Source organism: Strix uralensis, chromosome 4, assembly GCF_047716275.1.
Source record: "Strix uralensis isolate ZFMK-TIS-50842 chromosome 4, bStrUra1, whole genome shotgun sequence".
In the NCBI taxonomy this organism is placed as follows: domain Eukaryota; kingdom Metazoa; phylum Chordata; class Aves; order Strigiformes; family Strigidae; genus Strix; species Strix uralensis.
In genome coordinates, this window is record NC_133975.1 from 65,928,584 (window position 1) to 65,947,337 (window position 18,754).

An 18,754-nucleotide genomic window follows, 5' to 3' on the forward strand; every position below is an offset into this window, starting at 1 on the left:
CTGAGTATTTGAACTAAACTCACTGGTTCCTGGGTCATCTTGTGGTTGTACTCATACTGCTTCTGCCTGGACATTCTGAATGCCAGCCAGTTCCTACCCAAATGACAAAAAGTAAGCATATTCAGCCACATTCCATTTATTCCCCTTTCAGGTTGCACCTCTTGTTAGATCTGTGATATTAATTATTGTTGCATCTAGAGAAATAAATAGGAGTGAAAATTTGAGAAATAAAGAATAAAAAATGGCTTTTGTGCTACATTTTTGGGGGGAAAATTCAGTTGGGGGGGGGGGTGTATAAGTCACCTAAAAAGACTGCAATTTCAATACTAGCAGGAGATAAAACATCTTTAGGGCCCATTCAATCTGACAGAAGTGAGCATGTAGAGACAGCAACCTTGGAAGCATCTCACAGAAGCTCCCGAAATCAGTGAGGAATGCAGGTGTGTGCATGAAGTGCTAAGGCTTGGACAATAAGCCCAAGCCAGAGTTGACCTATAGATGAATCCTGTAAATTTTATAACTGATAGCCATTGTGCTAATAGGTATTATACTAAGTTATAGCAAACCACCTATTCTGATGTAAAAGGTGGGAATACTGAAGCCTGAGCAACAGGCCCCAAACTGAAACTGCTAACTCCGTATGTAGTCATTAGTGAAATATGCATAGAAGACGTAGCTTAAACATCATAAAACATGTCTATCTTGAATGTATGCTTATATTTCTTTATGTGTGAGCAAGATAACAAGGCCACAGAAACAGTTGTCTGGCCTTGTGACCTTGCTCATAAATTAACTAGATAAGCAGGGAAACTCCCTTAGCTTCTCCCTTGAGCCCTGGCCAGGCTCTGGGGGGAACCTAACGTGAGATGAAAACCAGATATTTCCACTTAAAACAAAGGTGCCAGCTATTCTGGCTTACTGATTTTTAGGTATATAAGGCTGGACCCGCTCACAGCGACTTTGGATGCCTCACCTATGGGTGGACGCACCGCGTAGGATTTCCCACTTGCCGGGATGGGCTCTCCAAATCCTCGCTGTAACCGGGGCTCCCCAGCGACTGTGGATCTGGATGATGGTAAAGTATGCAAGTGGTGATGTATCTTTCTTAATCACTATTCTCTCTCTCTCTCTCAAGTAGTAATGATTTGATGCATTACCCTGTATTTTCCTATTTGTTTAAGTGCACTATTCTGTCTTTTCTTACTGTATGTTTTCTGTATTATTCTGTTATATTATTTAGTTATTTCTAGTAAAATACGCCTGCTCTTTTCACTCTGGTGTCTGAGTTTAATTGATATCCCTGATCAGCAAAACAGTGCAAGGACCAGCCTACACAGATCTGCTATGGGAATAGAGCATCACCGTGTCCTATCCTGTGAGGGTCTGTAGGGGCCATATACTAGGTAAGGTAATTCTCCAGTGCAGTCCTCCTTCAGGTAAACTGAAGTACCTTTCAGATCATGACATATTTGCACAACTAAGGAAAACTGACAACTTTTCAGGCTGTGTTGTCCCAAACTGTCCTTTCTTAATACCAGAAGATAAGGAAAACATGTGGGGAGTAATAGGAAGAAAAGCTGACAGAGCAGCTCTGATTTCACAGATGGTTTTTATAATGGATTTTATCTAAGCTAAGATTTTGAAGGGATCTAAGCAACTATGGATGCCTGATCCTCTTGTATTTTCAGAGCTTCAGGTGTTCCACACTTCCTGTTTTTCATTCCATCAAGTCCTTTGTCCTTCACTTGTAGTTTGAGAAAATGAGACCTGTTTTGCCTGTCAAAGTTTGCCTTACCTGGATTCCCAAAGCATCCGTACTGGGACTGATACTATTTAATGTCTTCATCAGTGACATGGACAGTGGGATTGAGTGCACCCTTAGCAAGTTTGTGGATGACACCAAGCAGTGTGGTGTGGTTGACACGCTGGAGGGAAGGGATGCCATCCAGAGGGACCTGGACAGGCTGGAGAGGTGGGCCCGTGTGAACCCCATGAAGTTCAACAAGGCCAAGTGCAAGGTCCTGCACATGGGTCGGGGCAGTCCCAGCACAAATACAGGCTGGGCCATGAGTGCATTGAGAGCAGCCCTGCAGAGAACAACTCAGGGATAGTGGTGGTTGTTAAATTGGACGTTAGCTGGCAACGTGTGCTTGCAGCCCGGAAAGCCAATCCGGAAGGCTACATCAAGAGAAGCATGGCTGCTACGCATCTTGGAGGGGGCATGCCATATATTGATTTTAGAGTAATATTTAATATGCTCATACTTGTTATGGAGGCTTCCAAATAAGCAACACACCACCAATTTAAAAAAATAAATAAATTGATTTTTTTCTAAAACCACCAATCAGCCCTCCGTAGATTACAGATCCGGATGTCCGCAAGAGGAGGACAGAATAACTTTCTGGGGTTTAACAATAACCCCAGAGACTTTACAAAACCCCACTCCCCAGAGGTTTAACGAGAACCCCAAACGCAAATTTCACTTCCCGGGGTTTAACGGGAACCCGAAACGTAAACAAAACCTCACACCCCAGGGGTTTAACAACAACCCCAAGCGCAAACTTCACTTGGTGGGTTTAACGAGAACCCAAAACGTAAAACAAAGCCTCACAGCCTAGGGGTTTAACGACAACCCCAAACGTAAACAAAACTTCACTACCTAGGGTTTAACGACAACCCAAAACGCTCTATCACTCACCTGGAAAGTGAGGGCTCTCAACCTCGAGGACCTGCTCAGGGCAGTGTCCCAACCCAAGGCACCTCGAGGAGTTTCCCTGGGCGGCGTCCCGAACCCAAGGGGAGAGTCCTCTGACCGCAGCGTGCAGCTCCAGGGGGACAAACTCAAAATGGCTCCCCCAAGGGACTCCGTTTATACCCAGACCGAATCTGACCTGTAGTCAATAGCGGCTCCCATTGGTCAAAGGTCTCAACTACCGTGAGACCCTGAAAACAAAGCCAAAAGCTGCCACGTTTCAACAACCAGGAAGCTCTGTTTTCACTGGGCGGATGCACCTCCCACAATACTTGAGACAGCCTCTTGTTGTGGTAGGTAGGGGTTTTTTTGCTCAAAAAGGTTTTGCCAAAGACACGTTTTCCTGATTAAAACCAAGGACCAGAAGAACTCCAGAGGTCCTGTCCAACCTATATCATTTTGTGCTTCCAAATGATTCAGCAATGTTTCAAGACTATTTTAAAGTGTAAGTACATGCTTGTGTTCATCCCAGTTCAGCAAATCGTTCAAAAAAAATTACTCAAAATGAGTGCAAAGATGACATAAAAATGCCCTGAAGTGTTTGGCTCAAGCCGGTGATTCTCAAGACATACTTCACATTTCACTGCAGAACAAGAATACTGAAGTACAAGCCATCAGATGGTTTGCCTTCACTAGATGCTGGCCTGTGCTAATGCAAAAATTATGTTTGTAAGACAATTTCAAAATTAAATAGTTCTGCTTTTTAAAAACTGAGTTTCAGAACATTCTCTGAATGCCACCCCAAAAAACAACAAACCCCACCATGACTGATCTGTAACTATCTGTAACACAAAATGTAAAAAAAATTTTTAAAAATTATTTTAAAAAGCAACATTTCATTCTGGAAACACTGTCTGATGTAGCCATTGGCCTTTGTAGAAGAAACTGAAGGGACACTGATGAAAGGAAAAGAAAATTCTATAGGCTGACAGGATTTCATGAAGTATTTCAATTTTCTTAGGAGTACACATTCTAGCTGGACACACAGCTATCAACATTTTCCCATTTGTCCTACATAAAAGGCACATTCGTAACCCAGCATCAGTGAACACAGCTTGTCATCTGGATTCCTGACAATCCTTGCCACAATTAGATAATTATTTCACATACTGCTTTTTCTTTTACAGTGATTCCAGTAGCACTAATGAAAAGTCAACATGTTTGGTTGTGTGATTCACAACCACACAGCCATTTAGACATCACTGCACTTTCAATAGGTAGCTGAGAGTTTAATCATATAAATCCAAGATTAACCAAACTGAGTTGTTTTCAAGAGACGCTCTCATTTCATGAGAGCAGAACAACTCACACTAGATGCACTTTTGGATTATTCTAATACCCTATCAGCCTTAACCCTCTCCAAGTGTCTCCTTTACATCTATTAAAGTCACAACATTCTCTAACAACTGATTTATTTCATAAAAGCAGGAGCAGGCCCAGATGTCTAGTAAGGGTTCTAATAATCATGCCCAGGGTGTTCACGAGTAGGCTTTTAAGACATACCTAAATGACTTTTTCAGCAGCACTGACTGATTCAAAAACTAGAGTATCTGATAATTCATTAGACACTTATTTTTACTATAGGATCTGTACAGAGAACTTAATGCCACTTGCTTGTCCTCAGGACCAGCAGTGTTCATGAGGTACAACCCATGCCTCAGAGCACAACAGATCCAGTTATCATTTATCAGCAAAAGCACAAACAAGAAACGTATGCCTTCCACTCTCAAATGGAATTAGAATCAAACATCCTTTGCCACAAGTAAGGTACTAAGTTTCCAGAGTCTCATGCTTTACAAGCTGCCTGGTCACATTACTCCTAAATGCTCATAATTCCCACACATCAAGCATCCTCGTTAGCCTAAACGCCATTGATTCATCTTCTTGTACTGCTCTGCTTTTAGACAAATACCTCAAATTATTGCTCAATAACATGGAAATCCAAGTCAACAAATCGTTAACTGAAATTTGTAAACATATTTCTTTATCTACATTTGGGCCTGATAGCATTTTAAAAATAGACTCTGAATGCAAATAGACTGAGTTTTCCAAATGGACAGCACTTTTTAATTATTATGAATACTTTTCTATTTTTTGTGCTTTACTGGACACTTATACTGCCTACAGATGTAATACAGCAGAGCAAGCCAGCTATACAACACTGTTGTCACCAAATTTGATACTGCCATACAGGCTCTAGAAGCTGAGGTTATTAAGTTTCTTTCTGCTCCTCCCTTCCCCTGCCAGCATTGCCATTTAGGTAGAATAGTAAATTGCTGGCATCTGTACTCTAAATCCCTGCAGTGGCAGTCCTCTCACAAAACATACATTTGGACTGTATTCAGGATCAAGAAAACTTCAACAAATGCATGGAACTGGATGAATACCTCTTTGGAAAAATACAAGATTAAAGAAGTATAGGGAAGTTGGTAGTTACTGGAAGACACAAGAGTCTCAAAAGCAAACTTTCCCTATGACAAAGAATAATATGAAACCAATACTCGTTGTGTCAAGAGCTCTTTATTGACATCAAAAAGAAACTGCCTGGAATAGGAAAAAGATCATGTTAAAAATCGAGATTGGTTGGGAATTTGAGACACGTTACTAAATAGGGAAGTAAAGTACATAGATGACAATGATATGGCTAAAATCCTCAATATATTGTGTTGCCTCAGTTTCTCTTTTAAAGAAAAAGATTAAGTGTGTTCTCAGGCAGGACACAATGGACATGAAGAGATAAAGATCATTACGCAGCCATTATCACCTGCAGCTTGCTGTCTCCCGCAGCCAAAATACTCACATATTGATTGTCTGGCAGCCTCTTCCGTATCCACTAACTTTTGGTGACAGCAAAGACTAAACTCCCAAACTGAGAGGTATAAATACATCAGCTTATTCAAAAGATTTTTTAAGCAGATCTAACAGCAGACAAACTGCTAAGGCCTTCATACTTCCCAGTATGATATAGGGAACACCATCAGCTAGAGTACCATGAGACCACCTCCCATCATTCTTCTTCCTCTGTGGATTGAGTCACTTGTGTACTTTTTAACATCAGTGTCTAAATTATGATTATTTTATTGCATGCTGATTATTAAGCATTTGACCTAATCTGCAGAGGGTCCAGGTGACTGAAAAGTCTAGGTAACTGAAATTTTATGTAATAGGAAAGCTATACTAATTGCTAGAAGGTCTGTGTAATGATAAGATACATTTCTTGTTAAAATCTTTATATAGTAATAAAACTCTAATTATAACTACAGCCCTGTGGTCAGTTGTTCTCATTCTACCAAGGATCCTTAAAAGAACCTGCCTGTTCCCATAACATCGGGTGACAAAACCCCAGAAAACCATCCTCCCAAAAAGCTAATGGGGATTTGTGAAGTACGAATCACCTCAAACTAATCCCACTGAAACAACATTTAAACACAGGTCCTGGCCCTTGCCTGAGTGATGCTGTGGGTGTGCTATATTGTACTTGGCCTTACTGACCTTGCTTGGCTTCAGACCTTCCTCAGCTACAGTTACGTATAAACTCTATTAAGAAGAGTATGCATTTTACAGTGCTTTCTGTTTACTGTAATGAACTAAGGAACAGTAGTATGAAGGAAGTAACTTTAAAATCAGTGACACTGGACATTGACTCAAAAGCTGTATTCCAAACTTACTTATCAGTTGTTCATACTCAGTGGAAAATGTTTCAGTTTGTGATCACACAAAGGTCTGCCCAAGGTCAAATCTACTAAAATATTTTTACAAATTACATTGATCATGAAAAATATCCTCTTCATTATAGATGTGATTTAGTCCTGAAATCATTTGACAGTTTATAAGAGCAAGGAATAAAAATTATTTTAGACAACAAAGCTTTAGAAGATGGTACAATATCCCCATTCAAATATAGAAATTGTTCAAAATCAGCAAAGATTAAGTGTTGCATAGACAATGGCCAAACAAAATGTAAAAATACAAAATGGGATTACTCTATATAACAATATTGCAAAAATAGTTCTGGGCATTTTGGTGGGCTAAACTGGAGAGTGGTGAAAACGTAGTAACAGTAATGGTGTTGCAAAAAGAAAGGTTAATATTAACAGTTGGGAATGTTATCAGGACTGACATTCTACTCTTTTCAGCACCAGTACGATTTGAGTTGGGCACTGCAACTTCAGAAAGCTGAGAACAGACTCAAAAGAAGTCAAAAAGACAGCAAGAGGGAGGAGAGACTTGGAGAATATCATTGTAAGGGAAGTCCTTAATCATGGAAATCTTTGACTTCAAAGACTTGTGCTTTCTAAGAGAGAGAAGATGGAAGACGGGTAAAGGACAAAATAAGGCATTCTTCCAATATTTAAAGATTGTTGTAGAGGAAATAGCAAACAGTTACCTTTTCTTTGCATGGGGGGTACAAAAAGACAGAATATACTTAAATATGGAACAATTTAAACTTTAAACATGGTTCAGATCTGGACCTGATTGCTTAGAAAAAAATCTATAGATCACTTACTGTATCTCCCACCCCCCACCGAAAAAACATCGAAAACCAAAAAGCCCCAAACAGATAAAAAGTTACATCTATTTCATAGAGGGGCAATAGTTCCAGAAAACATTACAATATCAGCTTTCAAGGTCAGTGTAAACCCTGTTGGGTTTTTTTTGTTTTTTTAAGAAAAGAGGGTATAGAAAGGGAGAGGCTGAGCTAACCCTAAATTTCTGCCTATGTGCACAGAGATACATCACAAGAGGCAGAAAGCTGAGACCAGTCTAAATGAATGTATACACACTCTTAGAGTCTAGTGTCTGTGCCAAGTGGGTACGGGGGGCAAACCTTCCTTTGCCCAAGTAGGAGAAGCTGGTGGTTTTGGAACCGATGGATTTTAGCTCTCCTGTTAGTAGTGACGCACCTCTGTTGGGACATAAACCACAAAATGAAGGCAGAATGAAGAATAAAGAGCAGGAAACAATGCAGAAGATAACACAGGTTATCTGACATTAAGGATAAAGAAAGGAAGCAGTTTGAGAGAAAAGGTTTTGTGGAGGGAAGGCATTTGGCAGCTGTTCATGTTTGCAAAGAGCAAACCAGAGTTTGACAATATGAAGGAGGCACAAGAGGTGGGGCTGGAAGCACTGAGATAACTGGAGTAATGACACAGACCTGTGACAAGAGAGGCTGCAGTTAGAGGTCCTGGAACTGCAAATAAAAACTCTATTTGATTATGGAAAAAGTAAAAAAGCCAGGAAGGACTTTGAAGAGGAGAGACAGGCAAACTGGGAGGTGAAGTCAGCTAGACAGCAAGTGGATTCAATAGTCCAAGCAAGTAAAAATGTTTTTAAAGAAAATAAAAAGATCTTGTCAAAATCTTTTTCCATTCCCATCCAAAAATAAAATTGCAGGCAGTCTCCATGAACCTCAGGAACCCAAGATCCAAAAGCAGTCCATTTCTCCCTTCACTGTCTACCTGTCTCCGGGCAATTATTCTTTTGCTATTACAACTTCTCAAAATTCAAATGAAGAACTAGTGTCGGTAGATTTACTACTAGTTTTGATCCCACACCAGGGAAAACTAAGCAAGACTGAACTGTACTTACTGGATCAAACCTAACATTCTTCATAATCCATTAGCTCACAGAAAATAAAGTTACTTCCTGCCTAAAGCCTCAGTTCTGCAGGTCAGATGACACAGCATATTACTGTAGAATAAGTCCTAAATTCCACCAAAAATATGAAGGATTTCCTGCCACATAACTAGAAAACTGCCCAAGTCAAACAGGATGGAGAAGAAATCTCTTTGCACCCACTAAAGACACTGCTCTGGAATTGCCAAGTTCTGGGTCCAGTCATGAATTCTTTATAACTTCACTGACATGAATCATGCTGGAGAACTCCATGTCCATGACAGTGCACCCACAAGGATTTCTTCAAGTGATAAAAATGTTTGGGTGCTTTGTTCCTTGGGCATTTGAGACTCTCAGCAGGCTCCAAAAGTGTGGAGGCAGTCTAGCCACAACTCAGTTTTGAAAATCTTGGCATGAATTCACAACCACTGCCCTTCACAGGAACAGAAGTCCAGTGTCACTGTCACTGAAGCCAGAAGAGCCAGAAGAGCTCTGCTATGCCACTTCTGCACTGGCAGGATTGGCAGCCTGCAAATCTATAACCAGTTACAGTATCCCTCCTCCTTTTCTTGCCTTCTTCAGCGAGAGCAAATTGGCTCTGGGTCATTGTATTTCCTGCAGTTTTCACTTGCCTGTGGTGGTAAGAGAGATAGCATGGAACCTTTCCTCAAAATCCCAGGCAGACACATCTTTGGAAGGCTCCTCTGATGCAGAAAATTTATTTATTTCAGCATTCCTTTGGGAGACAATTCATTTAATGTGTTCCCCGTTCATCAGAGCCCCAAACCACAGTATGGTAATACTGCAAGGCTATAGCAGAATCGTCCTGGCCTACCTTTTGGTTCAGATCTTTTTTTACTGTGGCTTTGCTGCTGTCCTTACATACAGCTGCCAGTTTGACTGAGATGTTAAACTATTTGTGAACTGTTCCTCAGAAAAGGAACTGATACTGAAAAGGTACTCAGTATCCCCCACATACTGCTGTAGGGTCACAGCAAGGCTTGCAGGTGCTCAGCCCCACTGAGTGTGTTGGTGCTGATGCCTCACACAAGTAGTCATACAGTATTTGCCAAAGATGAGGAGATCCAAGCCAACAGCTTCCATGAGAATAAAAATGCTGGTCCACCACCTTCCGTATTTTAAATGCTAGTTATAGAAATCACTCTCTCTCAAGAGGAAGAAAAAAGTCCCAAGTGATTGGGAAAAGATACACAGCTATCGACACATGACTTCTCCGATGAACAGGGCATGGAAGTAACAGCTGTATTTGCATTTCTCTAACCTCCTGCTTTCTCACCACAGGTGCATTTTAGACTTGGCATCAGGTAAGCTTCAGTTTCCAGGGATGAATCAATATGTTTATTACATCAGCTTGGACTAAACTGAACTAAACACTGTATATACATTCTGGCATTATACACTGTATAGCACTCCGGTCTGAATTTGCAGCACTAGCTGATAACCAGAAAGAACTGCCTGAAAACTATAAAAACTATACGCCCCACCATGGGCAAGGAGTTTTCTTAGAATCTTCCGTTTCAAAGATGACCGCAGACACGTTTTCTATGAAAGGAGTGAATAAAAAAAGGAAGAAAGAGGAAGAAAAATTTCCTACAGCTATGCTATCTCTTCACAATTTTAATAAAGACATTTTTGAAAGCCAGGGAGCATATGTGGTTTACCCACACTGTAAAACTTCCTGTGCTGTGGTTTAATAAACATTCTCAGTTTGCAAATACTGAGCTTTCCAACAGCTGCCAGACAGAATCATTGGTTGTTCCAGGGATTGGAGTAACAGCAACCACCTTCCAAAAATATGAATTAATTTGGGTGTCACCAAACATCCAGTAGCATGGTACACATCCTTCTCTTACTCAGCACTGCCTTGAAATAATTTGTATTTGCTAACAGTTCTGAGCTTTGATTTCATCACCAGCTGCCACACAACCCCACTTCCCCAACAAAAACACACTCCTCCTGTTCTCCCGATATGTTGTAGCAGGGGCCAGCAGAGGTGGAATAGAGAGTTCAGCAGAGGAAGAGCACCCTGTGTTTCCTCACCATGTCTCACTCCCACATTGTTGCTCTACAACAGGGGTCTTCCAGACTTCCAGATCGGGACTGTCATGGTCAAGACAGACCTTTAGAAGAGCTGGAAAACACTTGCCAGTTCTGTAGACAGAGAAAAAGCCTCCAGATAAGTATTTTTACTCTAATCTGGTAGACAATGCTTACAGGTGTTAAAAACCTGGTAACTGCTGTCAATCATTTCTGGCTATTCAATTAACAAGAAATCAAGTCTTCAGCCATTTGTGCCAGACTAGCAGATGCCACATAGAAATAATTCTCTAATCTCCCCTTCGCAGTGCTCAGCGGCATGCTTTTTTTTCCACTGACAAAATAATGAATATTTCATCTTCTTGGACACATGTCTCCAAAGTTGTTGGCAACCTGGCTCCATAAATGGAAGGGAAACATCTGTCCCCATAGCTTGGCCAGGGGCTCAGGCTGCATTTCTGTCCCTTTACTTCAGTCCTCATGTCTAACCAACTGTTTCATCCAGTAATAGAAATATTATTCTATCCCATGCTCTAGACCTTCCACGAACAGTCAAGACAGGCAGTAATGGACAAAGATTCCACAAAGCCAGTACTGCCCGCTTTCTTTAGCTTACAAGGTACAGTGGTACGCAGACTGATGGCAGAGTTCTGCTGGTAGAATGGCTTTCATTTCATTTGCCAAAGGGACCGCAGGAGCACCAGGCATCAGTGGACACCACAGATGGCAAACCATACTCTTTGCCACTTGTTTGGCATGTGCCTGCACATGTGTTTGCTCTGTGGCACTGTCACTGCTCTACCCTAACAGCCAAGTTACATGGAGAGATGTAGGAGGAAGACTTAAGGAATGGACATGGCATTTGCAGAAGATAAATTATTTCCAATCCACTGTAAGGGTCTCTCTCAAAGTGGTGGAAAACACTACTCCCTACGTTCATTCACTGAACCATATCCTTCTGTGCTGTGCTGGAGTTCTAGGCTCAGGATACTTGCCTGGAAAGCATCACTTGCTTAGAAACAGAAGTGCAAATTGCAGCAAACACACAGCTGGTTACAAAGCTAAAATATCTCTACGAAGGGACAGCAAAGCAAACCTACACTGAGAAAGGCCCTGCATCTTGCTGCAGCATTTCAACGTTGTCAGAAAACTGCTTTCCTCTCTCTGCTTTCTGCTACTTATCAGCAAAATCTCTCCTGCACCAAGTCTGAAGCTGGAATTTTATAGTTACACACCCTGTTCCTAATACCTCATTCAGGGCCCTGGGGATACTGCTATCAGCAGTAACTTCCAGGACACTCTTCTACAGACGCTATCTTTGACCTACCCTGCTGTCCCATCACTGCAGATCTCTAGGACCAAGCTGTCTCTCTTTACTATGGAAATGAGCTGTCTGGAATTCTCCTTCTCTTTCCTAAGGTTTTCTTCTTCTCACTTTCACAAGCAGCTCTCTTCTGAGGACTTGTACTCACTTGTCATCATTTTCTATTTAAACCCATGCCATAAAAATAATGTTCAGCTTTCATATGTACTCGAAACAAGATTCCACCTCGACTTTTCAAGCTTATCACAACCTCTGCTGCCTTTATCTCACTGCCACTGTTCAGCAATTTTCTTCATGACTTGAGGCTAAACCGGGTGAGGCAATTCCTTTCCCCATGCTCTTTAATTGCTGATAAAAGGTAATCTCTTCAGGAAATGCTCAGTACTTTGTTTTTTCCTTGCAGAGTTTTTAGATCTGCAGATTAGGGCTGTTAGTACCAATGGTTTCTTTTATAGTTATCCTAAGAGGCGTCTCTGAATTCTGCCTCTCTGAAGAAGAGAACTGCGTTGCTCCTCTTGGGTCAAGAGACTGAACCTGGTGGCATCCAGCCAAGAACCATATAACTTAAGTCAGGCCCTCCGGTGGGGTGGGGAGCTGCCTGTTAGCTGGCAGAAAAGTGGAACAACCTGGAGAGAGTCTCATACCATTCACAGGTGTTTTAATGACAGTAGATCAACAGCAAGCTCTAGAAACCACACTGTGCCTTACTACTACTGGATGGAGTGAGACAACATATAGACCTGAGATGATAAAGGATGAAAACTTCCCTCTTTCATGGAAAAATCATATTAGGACTCTGGCTTAGACTCTGAGATACACTTGGATTCTCCTTACCAAAGCTCTTGAAGCACAGCAAGGGCTTCCCAGTGCAAACATGATGTCTCTGAAGCTTCTATTCTGTAGCACTTAAACTGAATCTCTAAGTTGGAGCAGCTTCAACAGGGCAGGTGCTCTTCTTCTGAGCTGAGCAGGACCTGTAACAAGAGCAGCAGCAGGTATCACAATGAAGGGGCTGCAGCACATAGATTACAACACCACAGGCGCTTGTGGCATCAAGTAGGGATACTGCAGGGCATTCAAACTAAAAGATGTACGTGGACAAACCCACGACTGAAGGGGTCATGTGACCAGGACGCATTTGCTGACCACCAAAAATGACTTGAGTCCACATATTGTATCTCTTAATATGTGATGTCTCTGGGACTCTTATTAAAAAGTGTCCTGCTTTCCACTTGTCCCAGTGCTAGAAGGAGTTCCAAAGCGAGTGTACTTTTAAGAGCTCAGAATCCAAAAGGCAAATAAAAAGGACTCAATGCTTCTTTGGTTTTTAGAGAGAAACAAACTGAGGATTTCTCAACATTTGTCCTGCCCTCTGCACACTCTCAACTGATGCTAATGTGCTGTTCTGGGCTTTCTCTCTCAGGTACTGTGTTCATTACTTATCTGGGGCCTTTCCATCGCAAGCTTTTGGGTGCAAGGACTTTCTTATTAGTCATCTCCATGTTGCCTAGTGAAAGAGGTCCTCTTTCACACATGTCATTTGTAGTCATACTGTTAATATTAACAACTGACTTGTTACTATACTGCTAAGAAATAAGGGACAATTTTCCCATCTTCCAAAAATTGAATATTTCATTGCCCATCCCATTTGAAAAATAAACAGAACCTGTCTTAGGCATTAATACTAAAATAATTCAAAAACCACTTAGCAAACACCCTGCAAATCTGAAAACCTTAACAAGGAATTCATGGTCCTCCACGCAGACACTTATTGCTCTCCCATTCTGCTGAGAATAAGAAGGAAACAGCTACAGTTTCTGCCATAAGGTAAAGGCAACATTATAAAAAACTAAGTTGATGTTAAAAAAAAAAAAAGGATGCTAATTGGCAGAATAACACTGACAAGGAAAGTAAACATTGTTTCTGGATAGTGAAAAAAACAGGTCATTAAAATGAAATCATCCAAAGCCAGCAGAATATCAAGGGAGTAAAGCAAATTATGCAGTAATAAATGTGTCAGAATCCTTAGCAATGATGCCACTGTGTTCTGTTTCCCTTTCCATTGCTTGCTTTTGTTTACCAAATTAAAATAAAATAGTTTTCCTCTAAATTACTATTAGACAACATCAATTTCTTTACAAGTGCTTAACTTCAAAAAAAACCATATTTCACTGAAGTCTGGCTTTGTAAGCTGCTCTTATTGATTTTTAAACTCCTTTCTAAACCTAAAAAAAAAAAAAAGGCGTTAAAAATCTTCAGAACCAACAATGTATGCATTGTCAAGTAATTCCTGCAGAGAAGGTGAAGAGAAAAATCAGATACAAGCCATGTCACTTAATGTACCCAGATAATACTTAAGAGAGAGCAGCAATGAGAAAATTGTAAAAGGGAGGTAATGGAACTGCTAATTGCAGTACAGACTGTTTGAATTTACACTGGTGTAGTGGAAATCCTGTGCTTCAAGATAAATTTAAGTTTCTCCCTTACAATCAACACGTTACCTATAAGTTTGAAAAATCTAATCCATACTTTTTTTGTGGGAGTGAGGGGGTAGGGGTGGTACAGTTGGAAGGAGAATGTATTTTTCACTGAGAAAAATAGCTTTTAGAAAAATTTAGCCCCTTTCATCAAATGAAGATTAATATTATGACAGCTCTCCTAACACCCCTGTCAAGATTCAGCTATATGCTGTACCAATGACAGATTACTATCTACCATCCTACCTCCAAAAAACATTTGGGAGAGAGGACATCTGTGTATTTATGTAGGTCCTTTAATGCTAGAGGAATCTAACAGTTGAATTTACATACTGATCATGCCATCTGGGGACAGAAGAACAAACAGGTGCTCTGTCCTGGCTAGCAACCCTTCACATCAAGTCCCTGGAAAAAGGCTGATAAGAAGCTCTGTGCTGTCTCAGCTGGACAAGCACTATCTGAGCATTTCTAGCTGTCTTGCAGTCATCTGTCATTGCAATAATTTATTAAAAACTAAACACCAAGCAGTTACTCATTATAGTCAGTTACCAACATAATAACATACGTGCACATCCATGTCCAAGTGGATGTCCTGCTACAAAAGGACCTCATGTGTGCATCTGGATGCAAACAACATTGCGTGGATGCAAAATGAGTCCTCCTAGCTGCAAATAAAACTCATTAACTGACACTAGTCCTCTCTGCAGACATTACATTTCAAAGGCCAAAGAGGCCTCAGCAAAGTCTCAACTGAGCACGGAAAAAGTGTTGTCAGCTTTCAGCTCACCCTAGTAAAGGCTCACAGTATTGGTGCTAGCTGGAAATGTCAACAGCATCAGGAGAGAGTAGACTGAAAATACTCATCAAGGCAAATTTTCATAGCAAAGGAGATTTTTAGTAAAGAAAATATTTGTTTCGTAAAAGTTGACTTCATTTTGCAGACACTGCTACCTACACCCCATCCGCAGTCAAAAGTGATCATTCCCACTGGCTCAACAAGGGCAGAGACAACTTCTGCGCTGTGGGAGATGCACCCGTGTAGGAACCTGGCCTCAAGAAGAAATCGAGATCAAGGAGAGTCCTGCATTGCAGTTCTCATGACATGCCATGGGGACATTTCCCAATGGAAAATTTCCATTTTGGAAGTTTTCAGATAATAATTTGAAGCCCTTTGAATTTTGCTCAGCTGCTTACTGCTCCAAACACATAGAATAATATTTGCTACCCTGACTACCCCACACCACTTCTGGGTGTGAGAGAGCACTTAACCTGTTTGTGAATCTCTGCTCTTTCATAGCTAAACAGGCTGGAAATTTGTGGACCAACAATCTGACACAGTAAGTGCCAGATGGGGGCACTCACTGATATCTGATACAGACCAATACACTGCACTGAGGAACAGAATTACAACCTCAGAAAACATCTCTCAATAACATCTGAGAGGAAAAAAACCCAGAACTTTTACAGAAAAATGTTTCACAGCCTGGATGACCTTCATGCAGATGACAAAACATTCATGAGCTTCATGTACTGAAGCCCAGACACATGCTGGAGATGTCACTGGTTTTATTACATCTGTTTCAAAAAGCAAACAGGAAAGAAGTAGATAGTTGAGACTCACTTACAGACACTGGACTAGATATCCAACAGCACAAGTCTATTTTCAGAAAGAAAGTCACCCTGGCTATAAATAATTGGCTTGCTATAACATGCATTAAACAAACAGAAGAGGAAAGTCCATCTTAATACTAACCTTAAGCTAGGAGCTGTAAGGAATTCATGCAGCAAGTGAAATGACATAAGGGAATATCTGTAAATTCAAAGACAGAAATAAAAGCTCTATCAGCAGAAAGGCAGAAAAAGGGAAAGTTTTCAAAAAACATTTCTGCAGTCTAATTAAGAATTGCTTCCAATCTTCCAAGTAAGAAGAAAACTAACTGGCAGCTATTAAGTCTTTACTTTTTTAAGATCCAAATAATTTATACTAATGTGTTTTAGGAGAGATGAAGTGCTCTCTGAATTGCAAAGAATGCTGCTCAATTACATATTAGAGAAGTAGAGCAGGAGCCAAGCACCAGTTTGAGAGCATACCTGAGAAGGCTCTTTGTCTGAAGGAGGAGTGATGATGTGGGCTGCTGGACTTGGGAGGCACCAGCTACAACGGAGAAAGCATCAGGCTCCGGCACAGACTCTGACCTCATTACAGGAGTTTATTCTCTGACTTAGCACAATTGTCTCTATGGCCACACTCTTACCCAACAACTCCACTCTTTCTGTGAAGTGTACTCCCATCAGCTGTATTCAGGTCTTAGCCTAGTCCTGATTCTACTCTAAATTTCTTTTATTTTCTGTTGCTTTTCTAGTCACTTTTACTTCATACTTTATGGGTTTGATGCTTCTTGGAAATGTGAGAACAATTTGCACTGGCAAGGAAAGAAAACGTCGTTCCTCGAAGAAGGGAGACAGAAGGAGCTGGTGGTCTGTGTAACAGGCATCTCAGCACACCTCTAGCCAGCAGTGCCCAGAAAACTACTAAGGGACCTAGGTGATCAAGAGGACAAAAATATTAATAGAATTGTGTCTTGGAGTTTTTTTATGCCTTTTTCAGTGGCGAGGAGGTAGTTGAGTTGGCTCTGCACCCAAAACCAGCCAGCTCAGTTTCTGTATTGCCTGCCCACTGCACCTCTTTATGTCACAAAGTAAGCAGAAATAACTACATGCAGGGAAGATGCTGGAACTATCAGCCCCAAATCACAGTAGCCCTCTAACTGCTAGTTAAACTAGTTTTATACCTGGGAGTGAAACTACCACATGCATCAACTATCACAGATATTTGTGCTGAAAGGAATAAACACATGCATATGGATGCTTATGGATACTGTCTCTTGAAAATGTGATCTAGTACTATCAGAGCAAGTAGAAAAAATTCCTCGCCTAGTACTTCCTTGCCTGCTTTCTTTTGCCAAATAGCTGTCAGATGGAAAGAAACAATCAGAAATAGGAATGAGCCAGTCATCACACTCTGCCAGGACTTAATTTTTTTAACTGCAACCCATCTGATTGATACCCAATGTGATTCTTAGCATCCTATGGCAGTTTTAAGAACCACAGTCGAGCAGATTGACAGTCCATTCCAGCAAGAACTCAGCACGCTTCCAGAGAGGCAATTTCATTATCTAAAAAAGAAAGAAAAATTGAAGGAAAAGGGGATTTTTTTAAATTTTAAAGTTATTTCAAGTTATTCAATCCAGAACAACATTTGCTTTTGATTTTTGTTATGGGAATAATGAGTAGTGGGCACAGGTCATATCATATTCGGTTGCTGAATTTAGCACTGATAAGCAAGTATATGCCACCAGAACGACAGGTAAAGTCCTTAAGTTTATGGGGAACTTAAAATAAGACCCATCTGCCCAGCTAATGCCTCAAGCTCGGAGCTGAGTTACTGGGTGATTTTACCCAGGGCCTGGTTGCCTCCAGCTCCCCAGCGTCACACACTGCCTTATGTGTTTGTCCTGCTTTACTTCAGCCTCTCCGGAGAGGCAGCTCCCCCACAGCTTGTCACGCCACACTCCACTCTAGCTCAATCAGACAGCATTAGGGTTGATAAATAAGTTATGCAGCCTGTGTAATTCCACAGGAAGACAGACTGTTTGTTCAAAAGGGTTTCTCAGAATGTGAAAATTGCTTCTAATCTTTGCAATTACTGTCTAGAATAAGAACTGAAGTGTATGAAGTTCTGAATGAATTTTTTTGTCTGTGAACTAAATCAAGAGTTTAACATGCTCATCATAATGTATAAGTAGAAAGTTAATACACTTGTTCTGCTGACAGTAGTTAATTTTGTGACTCAATATGAAAAGGAAATGTCTCAGGTTAAAAAGTGTAGTCATACTCAGAAAAGAGTTTCTTTGTGCACAGCAAGATATTGCCAGAATAATGGGGAAAAATTAAAAAGACAATATGCTTGTACTGAGGTGAATTATCTAAATAAACTCAGAAACTCCATGGCTTTCTTCTTTAATAGATTCTCTATTCCTAGAGCTAGGCAGTATTTTTGCCTAAATTTACTGTACATGTTCTGTTAAGGTATTTCATTTAAAAAAAATGCTGATTTGAAGGATGCTTTCTAGGGGAAGACTAACTGATTTTCTAAGTGGTTTGCCTACCCAATTTCTGAAAAGTAAATATTTTGACATTAATTAATTTCATTAAGTACTGAAAATAACATTGTTCATTCTGATAAAATTCAAAAGCAGATTACAAAAATTAAGAATTTGGGAAGTAGAAAATTTAGCCTCGAACCAGCCTGGTCCATGGGTGTGTTACTGACCTGCTGATCTTAAAAGTATTTGCAAATAACAGTCATGGGTTTTTCTCCCCATTTTCCCACTTATCACTGTATAAAAATTTAAAACACCAGTTAGAAAAAGCCAGCTATTTATACTTTCAAAGTAATCCAAACAACCATCAGAAAACCGTGAAAAGATTTGAAGCAAAACTCTGGTATTTGGTGACTGATTTGCA